The sequence below is a fragment of the Urocitellus parryii genome, chromosome 7, assembly GCF_045843805.1.
Source record: "Urocitellus parryii isolate mUroPar1 chromosome 7, mUroPar1.hap1, whole genome shotgun sequence".
Lineage (NCBI taxonomy): Eukaryota > Metazoa > Chordata > Mammalia > Rodentia > Sciuridae > Urocitellus > Urocitellus parryii.
This window is the reverse complement of record NC_135537.1, coordinates 159,719,279-159,727,773: the sequence shown is the minus strand read 5'-3', so window position 1 is coordinate 159,727,773 and position 8,495 is coordinate 159,719,279. Positions and strand designations below refer to the sequence as shown.

The 8,495-nt window shown below is 39.6% G+C and overlaps 1 non-coding gene across 1 annotated transcript; it reads right to left on the bottom strand.

Moving 5' to 3' along the window:
* Positions 1–7,449: 7,449 nt before the first annotated feature.
* On the bottom strand, positions 7,450–7,518 carry Trnav-cac (transfer RNA valine (anticodon CAC)). Its single transcript has one exon. It is a non-coding gene; the product is annotated as a tRNA-Val (tRNA).
* Between the last annotated feature and the right edge of the window lie 977 nt (positions 7,519–8,495).

Sequence of the window (8,495 nt, the reverse complement as noted above, 5' to 3'; positions counted from 1 at the left end):
TTGACTATATTGAGGGTCAATAGGTGTTTCTTTTTCTTTCTTTCTTTTATTTTTTTTTTGTAGAGAGAGAATTTTAATATTTATTTTTTAGTTTTTGGCAGACACAACATCTTTGTTTGTATGTGGTGCTGAGGATCGAACTCGGGCCGCTCGAATGCCAGGCGAGCACTACCGCTTGAGCCACATCCCCAGCCCCCAATAGGTGTTTCTTGACAGCATCAGGGATGTACAATCATCAACTTAACAAATAATGTTCAGAAGTTTTATGAGAAATTTTATATTTTCTATTTTGTGCGAAGCAATGAATCATCTTTTTTTCTGAACTTCTTTTTTAATGTTTGTCTTAGAGTGTCCAATGAGAAGAATGTCATTGACCTAATGTATGTCATATCTAATGAACATCATCAATCTAATGTCATACCTGTGTTCCTGAAGAAAGTTGGATGTAATAAAGATCTTGCTGGTGAAGGTTGTATGCAGTGGCAAGTCTCTCCAGGTGCCATGTGGGTAAAGATATATTGTGTTGCTTCAAAGGTGAGAGTATGCCTATAATTCCAGCTGCTTGGGAGGCTGGGGCAGGAGGATCACAGATTCAAAGCTAGCTTAGGGAAACCCTATCTCTAAATAAATTTTATATATATATATATATAAAGGGCTGGGAATGTGGCTAAGTGGTAAGTGCCCCTGGGTTCAATCCCCAGTACCAAATTAAAAATAATAATAAAAACAATAAAAAATGGTTGGAGGGGCCGGGGCTGGGGCTTAGTAGTAGAGCGCTCGCCTAGCACATGTGAGGCCCTGGGTTCAATCCTCAGCACCACATAAAAATAAATAAATAAAATAAAGGTAAAATAATTTTTAAAAAAATGGTTGGAGAGATGGCTCAGTAATTAAGTGCCCCTGGATTCAATTCCAGGTGCCAGGAAGGAAAAAAAAAAAAAAAAAAACTAGAGGGCAAACTGGCTGAAATAGGCATTTGACAGAACATACCAACCAAATATGATTGTGAAGTATTCGCCAGTTGCTGATTAAATAGAAGCAGTAATTTTAGTAATATAGGATAAGGAGGCTTGTCTGTTCTTTACTTTTTACTTTTTATTTTTATTTATTTTTTTTAAAGAAAGAGTGAGAGAGAGAGAATTTTTTAATATTTATTTTTTAGTATTTGGCGGACACAACATCTTTGTTTCTATGTGGTGCTGAGGATCAAACCCGCGCCGCACACATGCCAGGCGATCGCGCTACCGCTTGAGCCACATCCCCAGCCCCTACTTTTTATTTTATTTTTACTCATAACACTTTTATTTGGGGTGGTGCTGGGGATTGAACCTAGGGCTTCACACTTGAGTGCTCCACCATTGAGCTACATCCCCAACCCTTTTTAATTTTTATTTTGAGCAAGGTCTCACTAAGTTGCCAAGAGCTGGCCTTGAATTTGTAATCTTCCTGCTTCAGCCTCTTAAATTGCTGGGATTACAGGCCACAATGCCTGATTTGCTCACAACACTTTTGATGGCAAACGTGTGAATTTTTCTTATACCAACTCAATTTAATTCTGATACTATCTCCCTTGGGTATCCATCAAATCCTACAAGATTGCCTCTACTTCAGACACCAAGTCCCAGGGCTCCTATACTTCTCATTAGGAGTTCCCACGATCAACTCAAATTTGAGGTTTTATTAGAACAGCTCATAGAACTCAGGAAAATGCTTTATTTTGTTTACCAGTTTGTTATAAAGATACAACTCAGAAACAGTCAAATAAAAAACATGCTTAGGGCAAGGTATTAGGCCTAAATAGCTATCAACCAAGTGGCACTCTGAACCCCAAAGGTTGGGGATTTCACAGAAGTTTCATTACGTAGACATAACTAATTAAATCATTGGCCATTGGTAACCAATCACAATCACAAGTCACTAGTCACAGCCCCTTTGCTCACCCTAGAGGTAGGGAATAAGGAGCATTCCAATGCTCTATAGCCTTTGTCTTTCAGGTAACCAGACCCATCCTGAAGCTACTTAGGGGCCCCAGCCACCAGGCATCTCACTAGCATGCAAAAGATACTCCTCACTGGAGAGTTCCAGGGTTTTAGGTTGCCAGGAATGGGAGACAAAAATCAATATATATTTTTTTAAAAAAACAGTACAAAAGTCTTAGTGCATGGAACTAAAGCATTATGATTGTGATAATCCATCATCAGGCATCATTCACTAATTCTATGTTTAAGACTAGGACAAATCAGAGTGGAAAAAAATGGGATAATTAACCCTTCTTTTTATCTTTTATTTATTTATTTTTTAATTTGTTCTAATTGGGCTGGGGGTATAGCTCAGTTAGTAGAGTGTTTGCCTTGCATGCACTGGGTTCAATCGCCAGCACCAAAAAAAAAAAAAAAAAAGAAAGAAAGAAATTTTGTTCTAATTTGTTATACATAACAGTAGAAATGCATTTTGACACATTGTTCACAAATGGAGCACAACTTCTCATTCATCTGGCTGTACATGGTGCAGAGTCATACTGGTAGTGTAGTCGTACATGTATGTAGGGTAATGTAGGGTCTGTCTCATTCCACCATTCTTCCCACCCCCACACCCCCTCCCCTCCCCTCACTCCCCTCTGCCCAATCCAAAGTTCCTTCATTCTTTCCTGCCACCCCTGCCATTATGGAGCAGCATCCACTTATCAGAGAAAACATTTGTCTTTTGTTTTTTGGGGTTTGGCTTATTTCACTTAGCATGATATTTTCCAACTCCATCCATTTACCTGCAAATGCCATAATTTCATTCTTCTTTAAGGCTGAGTAATAGTTCATTGTAATCACCCCTTCTTTAAATAAATCTTATATATAATGGGTTTTCAAAATGCTTTTTTTTTTTTTTTTGTACTTTTGTTCCACCCAGGATTGAATCCATGGGTGCTTAACCACAGAGTTACAACCCCAGTCTCCTCTTTTTTTAAAATTATACTTTATGTTTAAAAAATTTTAATGCTTATTTTTTAGTTGTAGTTGGACACAGTACCTTTATTTTATTTATTTGTTTATTTATATATGGTGCTGAGGATTGAATCCAGGGCCTCACGCGTGTTAGGCGAGCCCTCTACCACAGAGCCACAACCCCAGCCCCCCAAAAAAATTATATTTTATTTTTGAGACAGGGTCTGGTTAAGTTGCTGAGGCTGGCTGTGAACTTGAATCCTCCTGCCTCAGCCTCCTGAGTCACTGGGATTACAGGTGTGCACCACCATGCCTGGCCTAAAAATGTTTTGTTTTGCTTTTATTCTTTGCAGTCCTGGGGATGAAAGACAGGGTCTTGCACATGCAGGTGAGAGCCCTACCACTGAGTTATACCCCCGGCCCTATACAATGGGTTTTCAGTTGCTGAAGCCCTTATATTAATCTATATTGGTCTGTGTAAACAATTTAATAGATGTGGCAAATCTGTATGCTCCCATTTTGCTAAGCCAGTTGAAGATTTAACCTTTTTTTCATTTTGTTCTCTCTAGGTCAGGTTATATGCCCATTATGAGATATTTTAGGGCAATGAACATGATGACCAGAGGAGTTTTGCACACCTATTTGCCCTCTATTTAGTGTTTGGCAACATGTCTAAGAGTATGGGGAATACTTTGCTTAAATTTAGTGTAACTGTGCTTTGAACCCCTGCATCCAATAAGATCATGAAGGCTTGCTAATTGGTGCATTGAAGCAGAAGTTAAAGTTAATTTAGAATTTATGCTTTTTTTTTTTTAAATATTTATTTTAATTTTTTAGTTTTCAGCGGACACAACATCTTTGTTTGTATGTGGTGCTGAGGATCGAACCCGGGCCGCACGCATGCCAGGCGAGCGCGCTACCACTTGAGCCACATCCCCAGCCCAAGAATTTATGCTTTTAGAAGGTTAAAAAACAATCAGGACTGTCTCTCCCGCTGGAGAATGATAGCTCTCATTCTCCCTTGAATGTATATTTCTTCTTTACCCCAAAGGCATCTCTCACTTTTGAGATTGTCCCCATTCTCCCTTTAATATGCATCTACTTTTCTAAATAAACCTGTATATGCCTTGTATATGCCAAATCAGTCTGTGTGTGTGTGGGGGGGGTACTGGGGATTGAACCCAGGGCCTCATGCATGCAGGTAAGCACTCTACCACTGAACTACATCCTCAATCCCTTAAATACTTTTATCTTATAGTTTTAAAAGTAAATTTTAGACTTCCAATTGGGTTAAATCATGAACTTCTGTTTCAGTTTTTGCTCTTTTTCCCTGAATCAAGGGCATGTGGGGTGTGTGTGTGTGTGTGTGTGTGTGTGTGTGTGTGTGTGTGTAACTGGCTATGCCTTTGGGAAAGGATCCTCTTTTCTCTGCTTATATTTTTAAGTTGATTCCTCTAGAATTCCGAATCAGTACTCTTAGGATTAGGGGCATCCTTCATGGCAACTGCTGTTTGGCTTGATTTAGGGACCCTGGGCTTAAGCTGGGTTTGAATGAATCCTTTGGTATGTTGATAAGCTGTAGCATTTAATCAAACCCACATTCTTCCTGGGTCTGGTTTATAGTTATCTGGTTGGGTGATGGCATCTTCTAAGAGGAATGAGGTAAAACATTCTGGGCTACTTTTTATAATGGTTTATTCCATGAGTGCTTGGACATATTTCTGTTTAATCCTGAGACTGTTCTTCCTCACAGGAGCAAGAACATGATGGGCCTGTACATTGCACAGGGCATCTGTCTTTCCCTTGAAGGCTCTATATAGAACATAGGCATTAGCTGGTGCCTGGTTGAGACATACCACCAATGATCACAAAGTGATGACTTACTGTCATTTCTTTGAGTCTCAGACCATGGTTCCTGCTGGAATGAAGAAGACATATGATTTAATCCAGCTGCACAATAGGTCCATGTGGTTACACAGATCAGGGTAACTTTAGGACAGCCTCAACCTCATACTCCTATGGGTAAATCTATAACAGGTATATTAGGGCTTTTAACGAATGTAAAACAATACTGCACAGCTCAAATTATAAGTCGTCTAATAGGCAGCAGAATCAGTTAGCAAGTCAGGCCGAGAAAGCCCCCTGGAGTTGGGGATCACCATCTAAGCCACTTGGTTTGCTATGTTAGTTGTCTTGTGATTGTCACTCAGGAGACAAGATCAAACCTCTACCCAAAATCTGGTTTAGATATCAGGATTGATGAACACATACACACACACACACACACACACACACACACACACACACACACATACCCCTTTTGGAAAGGTTTATTAATCATATAATGGGGCTTTATGTGCAGAGGAGGCAATTTCTCACACAGGCCTCATAATGGCTTTCAAGGAGGAGTGAATGATCCTGGGGTTTTATTGTTAGGGAGTAGGACCAGAGTGAGGATCCTGATGCAAGGATCAGGGTTTTCATGGTTTGAATTTCCCTGATGGTGCCAAGGGTGGAGAGTGCCCTAACTTTTTTTTTGGACATAAGAGAAAGCAATTGGGGGAGAATCTTGAAAAAATGTCAGCAGTAAAATATCAAAAATGGAGTCAAATACTTTATTATACTGATCAGTAAAAGGAAATAATATCTTTTTTTTAGAATTTTTTTAATATTTACTTTTTAGTATTTGGCGGACACAACATCTTTGTTTGTATGTGGTGCTGAGGATCGAACCCAGGCCGCACCCATGCCAGGTGAGCGCGCTACCGCTTGAGCCACATCCCCAGCCCGGAAATAATAATTTTGTAAATTTTTTCTCAATTTTAGTTTGATATTTCTCATGACTAAATAGAAGATATAAATTTTGGCATGAGCTGGGAATGGTAGTTCAGGCCTCTAATCTCAGCAGCTTGAGAGGCCAGGGCAGGAGGATCAAAAGTTCTAGGCCAGCCTCCGTAATTTAGAGAGTCGCTGAGCAACTTAGCAAGACTCTGTCTCAAAACCAAAAATAAAAAGGGCTAGGGAATATAGCTCAGTGGTAAAGTGTCCCTGGGTTCCAATCCCTAGTACCAAAACCAAAAACAAAACAACAACAAATATTTTGGCATAAATATTCCAGAAGTGATGTTGAACCCTTCTCAGTGATGACACCAGGAGTTGTAGACATTTTCACTAGGGAGGGAATTTTTCTCCAAGTACTCTTGTTAAGATTTTCAATAATTTGATTGTGATATATCTTGGTTTGGATATTATCCCATAAGGCACTGTTACTTTTGTGTGTTTTTCTTTGTGCTTTATTTTGAATAGTATCTATTGCTATGTTTTTGTTTTAGAGTTTGTTTTTGTTTTTGGTACCAAGGATTGAACCCAGGAATGCTTAGCCACTGAACCATATCCACAATCCTTTTTGTTTTTTATTTTGAGAGAAAGTCCCACTAAGTTACTGAGGCTGGCTTTAAATTTGAGTCCTCCTGCCTCAGCGTCCCGAACCACTGGGATTACAGGTGTGCACCACTACATCTGGCTATTGCTATGTTTTCAAGTTCACTAACCTTTTTGTCTGCAGCGTCTAATCTGCTGATAATTTCATCTAGTGTTTCTTTCAAATTAGATCATGTTTTTTTCATGTCCTGAAGTCCCATTTTGGGTCTTTTTCATACCTTCCTTCATCATATTTGTTTTTCTTTATATTCTTGAGCATATTTCTGAGATTTATATTGGCTATTTTAAGGTCCTTGTTTACTAATGCCAACATCTCTGAATTTGGGGGTCTGTTTCTGTTGCTTGATTTCTCTCCTGATTATGGGTATTTTTTTTTTTATTTGACTATCTGGCACTTTTTTATAGGATGCTGAACATTGTGTATTTTGTTGTTGTTGTTGTTTTTAATTTATTTTTTAGCCTTTGGCAGACACAACATCTTTGTTTGTATGTGGTGCTGAGGATCGAACCCGGGCCACACACATGCCAGGTGAGTGCGCTACCGCTTGAGCCACATCCCCAGCCCAACATTGTGTATTTTGGTTTGTTGCATGCTTGACATTGTTTATTCCTTTAAGAGTGTTACATTTTTTTCTGGTATACCATTAAGTTTCTTGTGATTTCTTCTCTTATGAAGTCTTGTTCTTAATCTTTGTTAGGGCAGATCCAGATCAGCCTCTATTTTGGAGCTAATTTAACATCACAAACTCTCTATTCTTCTAAAGACTACCTAATACATTTGTGTTATGAGGTCTGGCTACTAGAAGCATGAACCATTCCTATCCCTGTGTAAGTTCCAAGAATTGTTTGGTTTACTGCTTTCTGGTTAGCTTTGGGAGTTTCTTGTGATACACATTTATGCAGATCAGTGCCAGCCAACGGTTTGAGGAGATCCCTCTGAAAGTCTGTGGGGCTAGGTTTTTTTTTTTTTCCTCTCTCTCTCTCTCTCTCCCTTATTTTTTTAAAACTGGGTATTGAACCCAGGGGCATTGTACCCTGAGCCACATCCCCAGATTTTTTTTTTTTTTTTTTTTTTTGATGCTGGGGATTGAACCCAGGGCCTTGTGCATGTGAGGCAAGCACTCTACCAACTGAGCTATAACCCCAGCTCCCACATCCCCAGATTTTTAAAAAAAATTTTAATATTTATTTTTCAGTTTTCGGCGGACACAACATCTTTGTTTGTATGTGGTGCTGAGGATAGAACCCGGGCCGCACGCATGCCAGGCGAGTGCGCTACTGCTTGAGCCACATCCCCAGCCCTATCCCCAGCTTTTTTATTTTTTATTTTGAGACAGGGTCTCACTAAGTTGCTGAGAGCCTCCCTAAATTGCTGAGGTTGGTTTTGAACTTACAATCCTCCTGGCTCAACCTCCCAAGTCATGAGGATTAAAGGTATGCACCACCGCACCTGGCTTTCTCTCCCTTACCTTGCACTCTGTTACAAATTCTGGCAGCCTTAGTTGCTTTGAATTCCAACTTTATCTCCTAAACTTAGTGAGGCCCATGGGCTCTGCTTTAGCAGCCCTTGCAGCACCCTTTGAGCTGTCTCCAGGCAATCACCTGGGGCACTTGTGAAGCTCAACTCATTTGTTTCTCTTCTTTAGAGATCTTCCTCTTATGCTACCTGCTGTCCAGTGTGTGACAACAGTTGTTTCATGTATTTTGTTCAATTTTCTAGTTATTTTGTGTGCAAAGAGAGGAATTCCTATAGCAGTTTATCCTTCCTGGGCAGAAGCAGAAGTCCCTCATTGATCCTTTTAAAACATAGGGCTAAAATTCAGTCATATGCTTAACATTTCAAATATTGATTTGGCTTCATAATTCAAATGATTAGCTGTACTTAGCTTTATATTTAGAATTAACAGGCTTCTAATATTTGAGTGTACAACTTGAAGACCAAATAAAGAAACTCTCTTCTTGATTTAATTGGATTGAAAGAGATTGAGTCTATGAATCTTTTGCCAAACCAGAGAGAAAGGACCTTGGAGCATCGAAAGAACAGGAAGCAGGTCAGACGTAGCTGGAGTAGAGGGAGAGAGGAGTACAGTGGTTATGGAGATTGGAGAGCCAGGCAGA